The 14,872-nt window shown below is 52.9% G+C and overlaps 24 non-coding genes across 24 annotated transcripts; all 24 read right to left on the minus strand.

Moving 5' to 3' along the window:
• Positions 1 to 233: 233 nt before the first annotated feature.
• On the minus strand, positions 234 to 352 carry LOC148826926 (5S ribosomal RNA). Its single transcript, XR_016092092.1, has one exon. It is a non-coding gene; the product is annotated as a 5S ribosomal RNA (ribosomal RNA).
• A 456-nt stretch (positions 353 to 808) lies between these two features.
• LOC148826927 (5S ribosomal RNA) lies at positions 809 to 927 on the minus strand. Its single transcript, XR_016092093.1, has one exon. It is a non-coding gene; the product is annotated as a 5S ribosomal RNA (ribosomal RNA).
• Positions 928 to 1,383: 456 nt separating this feature from the next.
• LOC148826928 (5S ribosomal RNA) lies at positions 1,384 to 1,502 on the minus strand. Its single transcript, XR_016092094.1, has one exon. It is a non-coding gene; the product is annotated as a 5S ribosomal RNA (ribosomal RNA).
• Positions 1,503 to 2,039: 537 nt separating this feature from the next.
• LOC148826929 (5S ribosomal RNA) lies at positions 2,040 to 2,158 on the minus strand. Its single transcript, XR_016092095.1, has one exon. It is a non-coding gene; the product is annotated as a 5S ribosomal RNA (ribosomal RNA).
• Positions 2,159 to 2,614: 456 nt separating this feature from the next.
• Positions 2,615 to 2,733, minus strand: LOC148826930 (5S ribosomal RNA). The gene has a single exon (XR_016092096.1). It is a non-coding gene; the product is annotated as a 5S ribosomal RNA (ribosomal RNA).
• Positions 2,734 to 3,270: 537 nt separating this feature from the next.
• LOC148826931 (5S ribosomal RNA) lies at positions 3,271 to 3,389 on the minus strand. The gene has a single exon (XR_016092097.1). It is a non-coding gene; the product is annotated as a 5S ribosomal RNA (ribosomal RNA).
• A 537-nt stretch (positions 3,390 to 3,926) lies between these two features.
• LOC148826932 (5S ribosomal RNA) lies at positions 3,927 to 4,045 on the minus strand. Its single transcript, XR_016092098.1, has one exon. It is a non-coding gene; the product is annotated as a 5S ribosomal RNA (ribosomal RNA).
• Positions 4,046 to 4,582: 537 nt separating this feature from the next.
• On the minus strand, positions 4,583 to 4,701 carry LOC148826933 (5S ribosomal RNA). The gene has a single exon (XR_016092099.1). It is a non-coding gene; the product is annotated as a 5S ribosomal RNA (ribosomal RNA).
• Positions 4,702 to 5,238: 537 nt separating this feature from the next.
• Positions 5,239 to 5,357, minus strand: LOC148826934 (5S ribosomal RNA). Its single transcript, XR_016092100.1, has one exon. It is a non-coding gene; the product is annotated as a 5S ribosomal RNA (ribosomal RNA).
• Positions 5,358 to 5,813: 456 nt separating this feature from the next.
• On the minus strand, positions 5,814 to 5,932 carry LOC148826935 (5S ribosomal RNA). Its single transcript, XR_016092101.1, has one exon. It is a non-coding gene; the product is annotated as a 5S ribosomal RNA (ribosomal RNA).
• A 537-nt stretch (positions 5,933 to 6,469) lies between these two features.
• On the minus strand, positions 6,470 to 6,588 carry LOC148826936 (5S ribosomal RNA). Its single transcript, XR_016092104.1, has one exon. It is a non-coding gene; the product is annotated as a 5S ribosomal RNA (ribosomal RNA).
• A 537-nt stretch (positions 6,589 to 7,125) lies between these two features.
• On the minus strand, positions 7,126 to 7,244 carry LOC148826937 (5S ribosomal RNA). Its single transcript, XR_016092929.1, has one exon. It is a non-coding gene; the product is annotated as a 5S ribosomal RNA (ribosomal RNA).
• A 537-nt stretch (positions 7,245 to 7,781) lies between these two features.
• On the minus strand, positions 7,782 to 7,900 carry LOC148826938 (5S ribosomal RNA). The gene has a single exon (XR_016092105.1). It is a non-coding gene; the product is annotated as a 5S ribosomal RNA (ribosomal RNA).
• A 456-nt stretch (positions 7,901 to 8,356) lies between these two features.
• LOC148826939 (5S ribosomal RNA) lies at positions 8,357 to 8,475 on the minus strand. The gene has a single exon (XR_016092106.1). It is a non-coding gene; the product is annotated as a 5S ribosomal RNA (ribosomal RNA).
• Positions 8,476 to 9,012: 537 nt separating this feature from the next.
• LOC148826940 (5S ribosomal RNA) lies at positions 9,013 to 9,131 on the minus strand. The gene has a single exon (XR_016092107.1). It is a non-coding gene; the product is annotated as a 5S ribosomal RNA (ribosomal RNA).
• Positions 9,132 to 9,587: 456 nt separating this feature from the next.
• LOC148826941 (5S ribosomal RNA) lies at positions 9,588 to 9,706 on the minus strand. Its single transcript, XR_016092108.1, has one exon. It is a non-coding gene; the product is annotated as a 5S ribosomal RNA (ribosomal RNA).
• A 537-nt stretch (positions 9,707 to 10,243) lies between these two features.
• On the minus strand, positions 10,244 to 10,362 carry LOC148826942 (5S ribosomal RNA). Its single transcript, XR_016092109.1, has one exon. It is a non-coding gene; the product is annotated as a 5S ribosomal RNA (ribosomal RNA).
• A 537-nt stretch (positions 10,363 to 10,899) lies between these two features.
• Positions 10,900 to 11,018, minus strand: LOC148826943 (5S ribosomal RNA). The gene has a single exon (XR_016092110.1). It is a non-coding gene; the product is annotated as a 5S ribosomal RNA (ribosomal RNA).
• A 537-nt stretch (positions 11,019 to 11,555) lies between these two features.
• LOC148826944 (5S ribosomal RNA) lies at positions 11,556 to 11,674 on the minus strand. The gene has a single exon (XR_016092897.1). It is a non-coding gene; the product is annotated as a 5S ribosomal RNA (ribosomal RNA).
• Positions 11,675 to 12,211: 537 nt separating this feature from the next.
• On the minus strand, positions 12,212 to 12,330 carry LOC148826945 (5S ribosomal RNA). Its single transcript, XR_016092111.1, has one exon. It is a non-coding gene; the product is annotated as a 5S ribosomal RNA (ribosomal RNA).
• A 456-nt stretch (positions 12,331 to 12,786) lies between these two features.
• LOC148826946 (5S ribosomal RNA) lies at positions 12,787 to 12,905 on the minus strand. Its single transcript, XR_016092112.1, has one exon. It is a non-coding gene; the product is annotated as a 5S ribosomal RNA (ribosomal RNA).
• A 537-nt stretch (positions 12,906 to 13,442) lies between these two features.
• LOC148826947 (5S ribosomal RNA) lies at positions 13,443 to 13,561 on the minus strand. The gene has a single exon (XR_016092114.1). It is a non-coding gene; the product is annotated as a 5S ribosomal RNA (ribosomal RNA).
• A 537-nt stretch (positions 13,562 to 14,098) lies between these two features.
• Positions 14,099 to 14,217, minus strand: LOC148826948 (5S ribosomal RNA). The gene has a single exon (XR_016092116.1). It is a non-coding gene; the product is annotated as a 5S ribosomal RNA (ribosomal RNA).
• Positions 14,218 to 14,673: 456 nt separating this feature from the next.
• On the minus strand, positions 14,674 to 14,792 carry LOC148826949 (5S ribosomal RNA). The gene has a single exon (XR_016092117.1). It is a non-coding gene; the product is annotated as a 5S ribosomal RNA (ribosomal RNA).
• Between the last annotated feature and the right edge of the window lie 80 nt (positions 14,793 to 14,872).

A 14,872-nucleotide genomic window follows, 5' to 3' on the forward strand; every position in this document is an offset into this window, starting at 1 on the left:
AACAAGTCTCCACAGCCGAAGCGCTGTGTCTCTTTTCAGCTGGCGATAAACCTTTCCTCGATCCTTTGCGGACTTGTAAAACTGTTCATGATCAGAATAAAAAACGCTCACGCTAATACACAAGCACCCGTGTCTCGCCAAAGCTGACAAATAAACAGACGGACAAGCCGCACTGCACGTGTGAACAGGGGAATGAGCGAGCGAGCGGGGATAGGGCGCCTCCTGCGCTTAAAAGCTTACAGCACCTGGTATTCCCAGGCGGTCTCCCATCCAAGTACTAACCAGGCCCATCCCTGTTTAGCTTCCGAGATCAGACGAGATCAGGCGTGCTCAAGGGGGTGTGGCCGTAAGCGAGAGCAAGGCTCGCTGGCACCCTTCTTATAGAGAGGACAGCTCCGTCACCTCTTTTACGACGCTGCTTTTTTCTTGCTTCCTTCCAATGAGGACGGAGCTGCGGGAGAAAGGGCGCTATAGAGGATCGCTGTGGAGAGCTGCTGCTGTGCTTTGACATCTGAGCTCTGTGGAAAACGATCTCAATACAATTCTGAAAAACGCGACTCCCCGAACGCCAGCCGAACAAGTCTCCACAGCCGAAGCGCTGTGTCTCTTTTCAGCTGGCGATAAACCTTTCCTCGATCCTTTGCGGACTTGTAAAACTGTTCATGATCAGAATAAAAAACGCTCACGCTAATACACAAGCACCCGTGTCTCGCCAAAGCTGACAAATAAACAGACGGACAAGCCGCACTGCACGTGTGAACAGGGGAATGAGCGAGCGAGCGGGGATAGGGCGCCTCCTGCGCTTAAAAGCTTACAGCACCTGGTATTCCCAGGCGGTCTCCCATCCAAGTACTAACCAGGCCCATCCCTGTTTAGCTTCCGAGATCAGACGAGATCAGGCGTGCTCAAGGGGGTGTGGCCGTAAGCGAGAGCAAGGCTCGCTGGCACCCTTCTTATAGAGAGGACAGCTCCGTCACCTCTTTTACGACGCTGCTTTTTTCTTGCTTCCTTCCAATGAGGACGGAGCTGCGGGAGAAAGGGCGCTATAGAGGATCGCTGTGGAGAGCTGCTGCTGTGCTTTGACATCTGAGCTCTGTGGAAAACGATCTCAATACAATTCTGAAAAACGCGACTCCCCGAACGCCAGCCGAACAAGTCTCCACAGCCGAAGCGCTGTGTCTCTTTTCAGCTGGCGATAAACCTTTCCTCGATCCTTTGCGGACTTGTAAAACTGTTCATGATCAGAATAAAAAACGCTCACGCTAATACACAAGCACCCGTGTCTCGCCAAAGCTGACAAATAAACAGACGGACAAGCCGCACTGCACGTGTGAACAGGGGAATGAGCGAGCGAGCGGGGATAGGGCGCCTCCTGCGCTTAAAAGCTTACAGCACCTGGTATTCCCAGGCGGTCTCCCATCCAAGTACTAACCAGGCCCATCCCTGTTTAGCTTCCGAGATCAGACGAGATCAGGCGTGCTCAAGGGGGTGTGGCCGTAAGCGAGAGCAAGGCTCGCTGGCACCCTTCTTATAGAGAGGACAGCTCCGTCACCTCTTTTACGACGCTGCTTTTTTTCCCTTGCGTTTTTCTCTTCTTCCCACGTTCTCTCTCTTCACTGCCTTCGTCCCCGCTCTATTTCACTTCAGCCTTTCACTCTTGCTTCCTTCCAATGAGGACGGAGCTGCGGGAGAAAGGGCGCTATAGAGGATCGCTGTGGAGAGCTGCTGCTGTGCTTTGACATCTGAGCTCTGTGGAAAACGATCTCAATACAATTCTGAAAAACGCGACTCCCCGAACGCCAGCCGAACAAGTCTCCACAGCCGAAGCGCTGTGTCTCTTTTCAGCTGGCGATAAACCTTTCCTCGATCCTTTGCGGACTTGTAAAACTGTTCATGATCAGAATAAAAAACGCTCACGCTAATACACAAGCACCCGTGTCTCGCCAAAGCTGACAAATAAACAGACGGACAAGCCGCACTGCACGTGTGAACAGGGGAATGAGCGAGCGAGCGGGGATAGGGCGCCTCCTGCGCTTAAAAGCTTACAGCACCTGGTATTCCCAGGCGGTCTCCCATCCAAGTACTAACCAGGCCCATCCCTGTTTAGCTTCCGAGATCAGACGAGATCAGGCGTGCTCAAGGGGGTGTGGCCGTAAGCGAGAGCAAGGCTCGCTGGCACCCTTCTTATAGAGAGGACAGCTCCGTCACCTCTTTTACGACGCTGCTTTTTTCTTGCTTCCTTCCAATGAGGACGGAGCTGCGGGAGAAAGGGCGCTATAGAGGATCGCTGTGGAGAGCTGCTGCTGTGCTTTGACATCTGAGCTCTGTGGAAAACGATCTCAATACAATTCTGAAAAACGCGACTCCCCGAACGCCAGCCGAACAAGTCTCCACAGCCGAAGCGCTGTGTCTCTTTTCAGCTGGCGATAAACCTTTCCTCGATCCTTTGCGGACTTGTAAAACTGTTCATGATCAGAATAAAAAACGCTCACGCTAATACACAAGCACCCGTGTCTCGCCAAAGCTGACAAATAAACAGACGGACAAGCCGCACTGCACGTGTGAACAGGGGAATGAGCGAGCGAGCGGGGATAGGGCGCCTCCTGCGCTTAAAAGCTTACAGCACCTGGTATTCCCAGGCGGTCTCCCATCCAAGTACTAACCAGGCCCATCCCTGTTTAGCTTCCGAGATCAGACGAGATCAGGCGTGCTCAAGGGGGTGTGGCCGTAAGCGAGAGCAAGGCTCGCTGGCACCCTTCTTATAGAGAGGACAGCTCCGTCACCTCTTTTACGACGCTGCTTTTTTTCCCTTGCGTTTTTCTCTTCTTCCCACGTTCTCTCTCTTCACTGCCTTCGTCCCCGCTCTATTTCACTTCAGCCTTTCACTCTTGCTTCCTTCCAATGAGGACGGAGCTGCGGGAGAAAGGGCGCTATAGAGGATCGCTGTGGAGAGCTGCTGCTGTGCTTTGACATCTGAGCTCTGTGGAAAACGATCTCAATACAATTCTGAAAAACGCGACTCCCCGAACGCCAGCCGAACAAGTCTCCACAGCCGAAGCGCTGTGTCTCTTTTCAGCTGGCGATAAACCTTTCCTCGATCCTTTGCGGACTTGTAAAACTGTTCATGATCAGAATAAAAAACGCTCACGCTAATACACAAGCACCCGTGTCTCGCCAAAGCTGACAAATAAACAGACGGACAAGCCGCACTGCACGTGTGAACAGGGGAATGAGCGAGCGAGCGGGGATAGGGCGCCTCCTGCGCTTAAAAGCTTACAGCACCTGGTATTCCCAGGCGGTCTCCCATCCAAGTACTAACCAGGCCCATCCCTGTTTAGCTTCCGAGATCAGACGAGATCAGGCGTGCTCAAGGGGGTGTGGCCGTAAGCGAGAGCAAGGCTCGCTGGCACCCTTCTTATAGAGAGGACAGCTCCGTCACCTCTTTTACGACGCTGCTTTTTTTCCCTTGCGTTTTTCTCTTCTTCCCACGTTCTCTCTCTTCACTGCCTTCGTCCCCGCTCTATTTCACTTCAGCCTTTCACTCTTGCTTCCTTCCAATGAGGACGGAGCTGCGGGAGAAAGGGCGCTATAGAGGATCGCTGTGGAGAGCTGCTGCTGTGCTTTGACATCTGAGCTCTGTGGAAAACGATCTCAATACAATTCTGAAAAACGCGACTCCCCGAACGCCAGCCGAACAAGTCTCCACAGCCGAAGCGCTGTGTCTCTTTTCAGCTGGCGAGAAACCTTTCCTCGATCCTTTGCGGACTTGTAAAACTGTTCATGATCAGAATAAAAAACGCTCACGCTAATACACAAGCACCCGTGTCTCGCCAAAGCTGACAAATAAACAGACGGACAAGCCGCACTGCACGTGTGAACAGGGGAATGAGCGAGCGAGCGGGGATAGGGCGCCTCCTGCGCTTAAAAGCTTACAGCACCTGGTATTCCCAGGCGGTCTCCCATCCAAGTACTAACCAGGCCCATCCCTGTTTAGCTTCCGAGATCAGACGAGATCAGGCGTGCTCAAGGGGGTGTGGCCGTAAGCGAGAGCAAGGCTCGCTGGCACCCTTCTTATAGAGAGGACAGCTCCGTCACCTCTTTTACGACGCTGCTTTTTTTCCCTTGCGTTTTTCTCTTCTTCCCACGTTCTCTCTCTTCACTGCCTTCGTCCCCGCTCTATTTCACTTCAGCCTTTCACTCTTGCTTCCTTCCAATGAGGACGGAGCTGCGGGAGAAAGGGCGCTATAGAGGATCGCTGTGGAGAGCTGCTGCTGTGCTTTGACATCTGAGCTCTGTGGAAAACGATCTCAATACAATTCTGAAAAACGCGACTCCCCGAACGCCAGCCGAACAAGTCTCCACAGCCGAAGCGCTGTGTCTCTTTTCAGCTGGCGATAAACCTTTCCTCGATCCTTTGCGGACTTGTAAAACTGTTCATGATCAGAATAAAAAACGCTCACGCTAATACACAAGCACCCGTGTCTCGCCAAAGCTGACAAATAAACAGACGGACAAGCCGCACTGCACGTGTGAACAGGGGAATGAGCGAGCGAGCGGGGATAGGGCGCCTCCTGCGCTTAAAAGCTTACAGCACCTGGTATTCCCAGGCGGTCTCCCATCCAAGTACTAACCAGGCCCATCCCTGTTTAGCTTCCGAGATCAGACGAGATCAGGCGTGCTCAAGGGGGTGTGGCCGTAAGCGAGAGCAAGGCTCGCTGGCACCCTTCTTATAGAGAGGACAGCTCCGTCACCTCTTTTACGACGCTGCTTTTTTTCCCTTGCGTTTTTCTCTTCTTCCCACGTTCTCTCTCTTCACTGCCTTCGTCCCCGCTCTATTTCACTTCAGCCTTTCACTCTTGCTTCCTTCCAATGAGGACGGAGCTGCGGGAGAAAGGGCGCTATAGAGGATCGCTGTGGAGAGCTGCTGCTGTGCTTTGACATCTGAGCTCTGTGGAAAACGATCTCAATACAATTCTGAAAAACGCGACTCCCCGAACGCCAGCCGAACAAGTCTCCACAGCCGAAGCGCTGTGTCTCTTTTCAGCTGGCGATAAACCTTTCCTCGATCCTTTGCGGACTTGTAAAACTGTTCATGATCAGAATAAAAAACGCTCACGCTAATACACAAGCACCCGTGTCTCGCCAAAGCTGACAAATAAACAGACGGACAAGCCGCACTGCACGTGTGAACAGGGGAATGAGCGAGCGAGCGGGGATAGGGCGCCTCCTGCGCTTAAAAGCTTACAGCACCTGGTATTCCCAGGCGGTCTCCCATCCAAGTACTAACCAGGCCCATCCCTGTTTAGCTTCCGAGATCAGACGAGATCAGGCGTGCTCAAGGGGGTGTGGCCGTAAGCGAGAGCAAGGCTCGCTGGCACCCTTCTTATAGAGAGGACAGCTCCGTCACCTCTTTTACGACGCTGCTTTTTTCTTGCTTCCTTCCAATGAGGACGGAGCTGCGGGAGAAAGGGCGCTATAGAGGATCGCTGTGGAGAGCTGCTGCTGTGCTTTGACATCTGAGCTCTGTGGAAAACGATCTCAATACAATTCTGAAAAACGCGACTCCCCGAACGCCAGCCGAACAAGTCTCCACAGCCGAAGCGCTGTGTCTCTTTTCAGCTGGCGATAAACCTTTCCTCGATCCTTTGCGGACTTGTAAAACTGTTCATGATCAGAATAAAAAACGCTCACGCTAATACACAAGCACCCGTGTCTCGCCAAAGCTGACAAATAAACAGACGGACAAGCCGCACTGCACGTGTGAACAGGGGAATGAGCGAGCGAGCGGGGATAGGGCGCCTCCTGCGCTTAAAAGCTTACAGCACCTGGTATTCCCAGGCGGTCTCCCATCCAAGTACTAACCAGGCCCATCCCTGTTTAGCTTCCGAGATCAGACGAGATCAGGCGTGCTCAAGGGGGTGTGGCCGTAAGCGAGAGCAAGGCTCGCTGGCACCCTTCTTATAGAGAGGACAGCTCCGTCACCTCTTTTACGACGCTGCTTTTTTTCCCTTGCGTTTTTCTCTTCTTCCCACGTTCTCTCTCTTCACTGCCTTCGTCCCCGCTCTATTTCACTTCAGCCTTTCACTCTTGCTTCCTTCCAATGAGGACGGAGCTGCGGGAGAAAGGGCGCTATAGAGGATCGCTGTGGAGAGCTGCTGCTGTGCTTTGACATCTGAGCTCTGTGGAAAACGATCTCAATACAATTCTGAAAAACGCGACTCCCCGAACGCCAGCCGAACAAGTCTCCACAGCCGAAGCGCTGTGTCTCTTTTCAGCTGGCGATAAACCTTTCCTCGATCCTTTGCGGACTTGTAAAACTGTTCATGATCAGAATAAAAAACGCTCACGCTAATACACAAGCACCCGTGTCTCGCCAAAGCTGACAAATAAACAGACGGACAAGCCGCACTGCACGTGTGAACAGGGGAATGAGCGAGCGAGCGGGGATAGGGCGCCTCCTGCGCTTAAAAGCTTACAGCACCTGGTATTCCCAGGCGGTCTCCCATCCAAGTACTAACCAGGCCCATCCCTGTTTAGCTTCCGAGATCAGACGAGATCAGGCGTGCTCAAGGGGGTGTGGCCGTAAGCGAGAGCAAGGCTCGCTGGCACCCTTCTTATAGAGAGGACAGCTCCGTCACCTCTTTTACGACGCTGCTTTTTTTCCCTTGCGTTTTTCTCTTCTTCCCACGTTCTCTCTCTTCACTGCCTTCGTCCCCGCTCTATTTCACTTCAGCCTTTCACTCTTGCTTCCTTCCAATGAGGACGGAGCTGCGGGAGAAAGGGCGCTATAGAGGATCGCTGTGGAGAGCTGCTGCTGTGCTTTGACATCTGAGCTCTGTGGAAAACGATCTCAATACAATTCTGAAAAACGCGACTCCCCGAACGCCAGCCGAACAAGTCTCCACAGCCGAAGCGCTGTGTCTCTTTTCAGCTGGCGATAAACCTTTCCTCGATCCTTTGCGGACTTGTAAAACTGTTCATGATCAGAATAAAAAACGCTCACGCTAATACACAAGCACCCGTGTCTCGCCAAAGCTGACAAATAAACAGACGGACAAGCCGCACTGCACGTGTGAACAGGGGAATGAGCGAGCGAGCGGGGATAGGGCGCCTCCTGCGCTTAAAAGCTTACAGCACCTGGTATTCCCAGGCGGTCTCCCATCCAAGTACTAACCAGGCCCATCCCTGTTTAGCTTCCGAGATCAGACGAGATCAGGCGTGCTCAAGGGGGTGTGGCCGCAAGCGAGAGCAAGGCTCGCTGGCACCCTTCTTATAGAGAGGACAGCTCCGTCACCTCTTTTACGACGCTGCTTTTTTTCCCTTGCGTTTTTCTCTTCTTCCCACGTTCTCTCTCTTCACTGCCTTCGTCCCCGCTCTATTTCACTTCAGCCTTTCACTCTTGCTTCCTTCCAATGAGGACGGAGCTGCGGGAGAAAGGGCGCTATAGAGGATCGCTGTGGAGAGCTGCTGCTGTGCTTTGACATCTGAGCTCTGTGGAAAACGATCTCAATACAATTCTGAAAAACGCGACTCCCCGAACGCCAGCCGAACAAGTCTCCACAGCCGAAGCGCTGTGTCTCTTTTCAGCTGGCGATAAACCTTTCCTCGATCCTTTGCGGACTTGTAAAACTGTTCATGATCAGAATAAAAAACGCTCACGCTAATACACAAGCACCCGTGTCTCGCCAAAGCTGACAAATAAACAGACGGACAAGCCGCACTGCACGTGTGAACAGGGGAATGAGCGAGCGAGCGGGGATAGGGCGCCTCCTGCGCTTAAAAGCTTACAGCACCTGGTATTCCCAGGCGGTCTCCCATCCAAGTACTAACCAGGCCCATCCCTGTTTAGCTTCCGAGATCAGACGAGATCAGGCGTGCTCAAGGGGGTGTGGCCGTAAGCGAGAGCAAGGCTCGCTGGCACCCTTCTTATAGAGAGGACAGCTCCGTCACCTCTTTTACGACGCTGCTTTTTTCTTGCTTCCTTCCAATGAGGACGGAGCTGCGGGAGAAAGGGCGCTATAGAGGATCGCTGTGGAGAGCTGCTGCTGTGCTTTGACATCTGAGCTCTGTGGAAAACGATCTCAATACAATTCTGAAAAACGCGACTCCCCGAACGCCAGCCGAACAAGTCTCCACAGCCGAAGCGCTGTGTCTCTTTTCAGCTGGCGATAAACCTTTCCTCGATCCTTTGCGGACTTGTAAAACTGTTCATGATCAGAATAAAAAACGCTCACGCTAATACACAAGCACCCGTGTCTCGCCAAAGCTGACAAATAAACAGACGGACAAGCCGCACTGCACGTGTGAACAGGGGAATGAGCGAGCGAGCGGGGATAGGGCGCCTCCTGCGCTTAAAAGCTTACAGCACCTGGTATTCCCAGGCGGTCTCCCATCCAAGTACTAACCAGGCCCATCCCTGTTTAGCTTCCGAGATCAGACGAGATCAGGCGTGCTCAAGGGGGTGTGGCCGTAAGCGAGAGCAAGGCTCGCTGGCACCCTTCTTATAGAGAGGACAGCTCCGTCACCTCTTTTACGACGCTGCTTTTTTTCCCTTGCGTTTTTCTCTTCTTCCCACGTTCTCTCTCTTCACTGCCTTCGTCCCCGCTCTATTTCACTTCAGCCTTTCACTCTTGCTTCCTTCCAATGAGGACGGAGCTGCGGGAGAAAGGGCGCTATAGAGGATCGCTGTGGAGAGCTGCTGCTGTGCTTTGACATCTGAGCTCTGTGGAAAACGATCTCAATACAATTCTGAAAAACGCGACTCCCCGAACGCCAGCCGAACAAGTCTCCACAGCCGAAGCGCTGTGTCTCTTTTCAGCTGGCGATAAACCTTTCCTCGATCCTTTGCGGACTTGTAAAACTGTTCATGATCAGAATAAAAAACGCTCACGCTAATACACAAGCACCCGTGTCTCGCCAAAGCTGACAAATAAACAGACGGACAAGCCGCACTGCACGTGTGAACAGGGGAATGAGCGAGCGAGCGGGGATAGGGCGCCTCCTGCGCTTAAAAGCTTACAGCACCTGGTATTCCCAGGCGGTCTCCCATCCAAGTACTAACCAGGCCCATCCCTGTTTAGCTTCCGAGATCAGACGAGATCAGGCGTGCTCAAGGGGGTGTGGCCGTAAGCGAGAGCAAGGCTCGCTGGCACCCTTCTTATAGAGAGGACAGCTCCGTCACCTCTTTTACGACGCTGCTTTTTTCTTGCTTCCTTCCAATGAGGACGGAGCTGCGGGAGAAAGGGCGCTATAGAGGATCGCTGTGGAGAGCTGCTGCTGTGCTTTGACATCTGAGCTCTGTGGAAAACGATCTCAATACAATTCTGAAAAACGCGACTCCCCGAACGCCAGCCGAACAAGTCTCCACAGCCGAAGCGCTGTGTCTCTTTTCAGCTGGCGATAAACCTTTCCTCGATCCTTTGCGGACTTGTAAAACTGTTCATGATCAGAATAAAAAACGCTCACGCTAATACACAAGCACCCGTGTCTCGCCAAAGCTGACAAATAAACAGACGGACAAGCCGCACTGCACGTGTGAACAGGGGAATGAGCGAGCGAGCGGGGATAGGGCGCCTCCTGCGCTTAAAAGCTTACAGCACCTGGTATTCCCAGGCGGTCTCCCATCCAAGTACTAACCAGGCCCATCCCTGTTTAGCTTCCGAGATCAGACGAGATCAGGCGTGCTCAAGGGGGTGTGGCCGTAAGCGAGAGCAAGGCTCGCTGGCACCCTTCTTATAGAGAGGACAGCTCCGTCACCTCTTTTACGACGCTGCTTTTTTTCCCTTGCGTTTTTCTCTTCTTCCCACGTTCTCTCTCTTCACTGCCTTCGTCCCCGCTCTATTTCACTTCAGCCTTTCACTCTTGCTTCCTTCCAATGAGGACGGAGCTGCGGGAGAAAGGGCGCTATAGAGGATCGCTGTGGAGAGCTGCTGCTGTGCTTTGACATCTGAGCTCTGTGGAAAACGATCTCAATACAATTCTGAAAAACGCGACTCCCCGAACGCCAGCCGAACAAGTCTCCACAGCCGAAGCGCTGTGTCTCTTTTCAGCTGGCGATAAACCTTTCCTCGATCCTTTGCGGACTTGTAAAACTGTTCATGATCAGAATAAAAAACGCTCACGCTAATACACAAGCACCCGTGTCTCGCCAAAGCTGACAAATAAACAGACGGACAAGCCGCACTGCACGTGTGAACAGGGGAATGAGCGAGCGAGCGGGGATAGGGCGCCTCCTGCGCTTAAAAGCTTACAGCACCTGGTATTCCCAGGCGGTCTCCCATCCAAGTACTAACCAGGCCCATCCCTGTTTAGCTTCCGAGATCAGACGAGATCAGGCGTGCTCAAGGGGGTGTGGCCGTAAGCGAGAGCAAGGCTCGCTGGCACCCTTCTTATAGAGAGGACAGCTCCGTCACCTCTTTTACGACGCTGCTTTTTTTCCCTTGCGTTTTTCTCTTCTTCCCACGTTCTCTCTCTTCACTGCCTTCGTCCCCGCTCTATTTCACTTCAGCCTTTCACTCTTGCTTCCTTCCAATGAGGACGGAGCTGCGGGAGAAAGGGCGCTATAGAGGATCGCTGTGGAGAGCTGCTGCTGTGCTTTGACATCTGAGCTCTGTGGAAAACGATCTCAATACAATTCTGAAAAACGCGACTCCCCGAACGCCAGCCGAACAAGTCTCCACAGCCGAAGCGCTGTGTCTCTTTTCAGCTGGCGATAAACCTTTCCTCGATCCTTTGCGGACTTGTAAAACTGTTCATGATCAGAATAAAAAACGCTCACGCTAATACACAAGCACCCGTGTCTCGCCAAAGCTGACAAATAAACAGACGGACAAGCCGCACTGCACGTGTGAACAGGGGAATGAGCGAGCGAGCGGGGATAGGGCGCCTCCTGCGCTTAAAAGCTTACAGCACCTGGTATTCCCAGGCGGTCTCCCATCCAAGTACTAACCAGGCCCATCCCTGTTTAGCTTCCGAGATCAGACGAGATCAGGCGTGCTCAAGGGGGTGTGGCCGTAAGCGAGAGCAAGGCTCGCTGGCACCCTTCTTATAGAGAGGACAGCTCCGTCACCTCTTTTACGACGCTGCTTTTTTTCCCTTGCGTTTTTCTCTTCTTCCCACGTTCTCTCTCTTCACTGCCTTCGTCCCCGCTCTATTTCACTTCAGCCTTTCACTCTTGCTTCCTTCCAATGAGGACGGAGCTGCGGGAGAAAGGGCGCTATAGAGGATCGCTGTGGAGAGCTGCTGCTGTGCTTTGACATCTGAGCTCTGTGGAAAACGATCTCAATACAATTCTGAAAAACGCGACTCCCCGAACGCCAGCCGAACAAGTCTCCACAGCCGAAGCGCTGTGTCTCTTTTCAGCTGGCGATAAACCTTTCCTCGATCCTTTGCGGACTTGTAAAACTGTTCATGATCAGAATAAAAAACGCTCACGCTAATACACAAGCACCCGTGTCTCGCCAAAGCTGACAAATAAACAGACGGACAAGCCGCACTGCACGTGTGAACAGGGGAATGAGCGAGCGAGCGGGGATAGGGCGCCTCCTGCGCTTAAAAGCTTACAGCACCTGGTATTCCCAGGCGGTCTCCCACCCAAGTACTAACCAGGCCCATCCCTGTTTAGCTTCCGAGATCAGACGAGATCAGGCGTGCTCAAGGGGGTGTGGCCGCAAGCGAGAGCAAGGCTCGCTGGCACCCTTCTTATAGAGAGGACAGCTCCGTCACCTCTTTTACGACGCTACTTTTTTTCCCTTGCGTTTTTCTCTTCTTCCCACGTTCTCTCTCTTCACTGCCTTCGTCCCCGCTCTATTTCACTTCAGCCTTTCACTCTTGCTTCCTTCCAATGAGGACGGAGCTGCGGGAGAAAGGGCGCTATAGAGGATCGCTGTGGAGAGCTGCTGCTGTGCTTTGACATCTGAGCTCTGTGGAAAACGATCTCAATACAATTCTGAAAAACGCGACTCCCCGAACGCCAGCCGAACAAGTCTCCACAGCCGAAGCGCTGTGTCTCTTTTCAGCTGGCGATAAACCTTTCCTCGATCCTTTGCGGACTTGTAAAACTGTTCATGATCAGAATAAAAAACGCTCACGCTAATACACAAGCACCCGTGTCTCGCCAAAGCTGACAAATAAACAGACGGACAAGCCGCACTGCACGTGTGAACAGGGGAATGAGCGAGCGAGCGGGGATAGGGCGCCTCCTGCGCTTAAAAGCTTACAGCACCTGGTATTCCCAGGCGGTCTCCCATCCAAGTACTAACCAGGCCCATCCCTGTTTAGCTTCCGAGATCAGACGAGATCAGGCGTGCTCAAGGGGGTGTGGCCGTAAGCGAGAGCAAGGCTCGCTGGCACCCTTCTTATAGAGAGGACAGCTCCGTCACCTCTTTTACGACGCTGCTTTTTTCTTGCTTCCTTCCAATGAGGACGGAGCTGCGGGAGAAAGGGCGCTATAGAGGATCGCTGTGGAGAGCTGCTGCTGTGCTTTGACATCTGAGCTCTGTGGAAAACGATCTCAATACAATTCTGAAAAACGCGACTCCCCGAACGCCAGCCGAACAAGTCTCCACAGCCGAAGCGCTGTGTCTCTTTTCAGCTGGCGATAAACCTTTCCTCGATCCTTTGCGGACTTGTAAAACTGTTCATGATCAGAATAAAAAACGCTCACGCTAATACACAAGCACCCGTGTCTCGCCAAAGCTGACAAATAAACAGACGGACAAGCCGCACTGCACGTGTGAACAGGGGAATGAGCGAGCGAGCGGGGATAGGGCGCCTCCTGCGCTTAAAAGCTTACAGCACCTGGTATTCCCAGGCGGTCTCCCATCCAAGTACTAACCAGGCCCATCCCTGTTTAGCTTCCGAGATCAGACGAGATCAGGCGTGCTCAAGGGGGTGTGGCCGTAAGCGAGAGCAAGGCTCGCTGGCACCCTTCTTATAGAGAGGACAGCTCCGTCACCTCTTTTACGACGCTGCTTTTTTTCCCTTGCGTTTTTCTCTTCTTCCCACGTTCTCTCTCTTCACTGCCTTCGTCCCCGCTCTATTTCACTTCAGCCTTTCACTCTTGCTTCCTTCCAATGAGGACGGAGCTGCGGGAGAAAGGGCGCTATAGAGGATCGCTGTGGAGAGCTGCTGCTGTGCTTTGACATCTGAGCTCTGTGGAAAACGATCTCAATACAATTCTGAAAAACGCGACTCCCCGAACGCCAGCCGAACAAGTCTCCACAGCCGAAGCGCTGTGTCTCTTTTCAGCTGGCGATAAACCTTTCCTCGATCCTTTGCGGACTTGTAAAACTGTTCATGATCAGAATAAAAAACGCTCACGCTAATACACAAGCACCCGTGTCTCGCCAAAGCTGACAAATAAACAGACGGACAAGCCGCACTGCACGTGTGAACAGGGGAATGAGCGAGCGAGCGGGGATAGGGCGCCTCCTGCGCTTAAAAGCTTACAGCACCTGGTATTCCCAGGCGGTCTCCCATCCAAGTACTAACCAGGCCCATCCCTGTTTAGCTTCCGAGATCAGACGAGATCAGGCGTGCTCAAGGGGGTGTGGCCGTAAGCGAGAGCAAGGCTCGCTGGCACCCTTCTTATAGAGAGGACAGCTCCGTCACCTCTTTTACGACGCTGCTTTTTTTCCCTTGCGTTTTTCTCTTCTTCCCACGTTCTCTCTCTTCACTGCCTTCGTCCCCGCTCTATTTCACTTCAGCCTTTCACTCTTGCTTCCTTCCAATGAGGACGGAGCTGCGGGAGAAAGGGCGCTATAGAGGATCGCTGTGGAGAGCTGCTGCTGTGCTTTGACATCTGAGCTCTGTGGAAAACGATCTCAATACAATTCTGAAAAACGCGACTCCCCGAACGCCAGCCGAACAAGTCTCCACAGCCGAAGCGCTGTGTCTCTTTTCAGCTGGCGATAAACCTTTCCTCGATCCTTTGCGGACTTGTAAAACTGTTCATGATCAGAATAAAAAACGCTCACGCTAATACACAAGCACCCGTGTCTCGCCAAAGCTGACAAATAAACAGACGGACAAGCCGCACTGCACGTGTGAACAGGGGAATGAGCGAGCGAGCGGGGATAGGGCGCCTCCTGCGCTTAAAAGCTTACAGCACCTGGTATTCCCAGGCGGTCTCCCATCCAAGTACTAACCAGGCCCATCCCTGTTTAGCTTCCGAGATCAGACGAGATCAGGCGTGCTCAAGGGGGTGTGGCCGTAAGCGAGAGCAAGGCTCGCTGGCACCCTTCTTATAGAGAGGACAGCTCCGTCACCTCTTTTACGACGCTGCTTTTTTCTTGCTTCCTTCCAATGAGGACGGAGCTGCGGGAGAAAGGGCGCTATAGAGGATCGCTGTGGAGAGCTGCTGCTGTGCTTTGACATCTGAGCTCTGTGGAAAACGATCTCAATACAATTCTGAAAAACGCGACTCCCCGAACGCCAGCCGAACAAGTCTCCACAGCCGAAGCGCTGTGTCTCTTTTCAGCTGGCGATAAACCTTTCCTCGATCCTTTGCGGACTTGTAAAACTGTTCATGATCAGAATAAAAAACGCTCACGCTAATACACAAGCACCCGTGTCTCGCCAAAGCTGACAAATAAACAGACGGACAAGCCGCACTGCACGTGTGAACAGGGGAATGAGCGAGCGAGCGGGGATAGGGCGCCTCCTGCGCTTAAAAGCTTACAGCACCTGGTATTCCCAGGCGGTCTCCCATCCAAGTACTAACCAGGCCCATCCCTGTTTAGCTTCCGAGATCAGACGAGATCAGGCGTGCTCAAGGGGGTGTGGCCGTAAGCGAGAGCAAGGCTCGCTGGCACCCTTCTTATAGAGAGGACAGCTCCGTCACCTCTTTTACGACGCTGCTTTTTTCTTGCTT

This window comes from Atractosteus spatula, chromosome 10 (assembly GCF_055471065.1).
Source record: "Atractosteus spatula isolate fAtrSpa1 chromosome 10, fAtrSpa1.hap1, whole genome shotgun sequence".
NCBI classification, from domain to species: Eukaryota; Metazoa; Chordata; class Actinopteri; order Semionotiformes; family Lepisosteidae; genus Atractosteus; species Atractosteus spatula.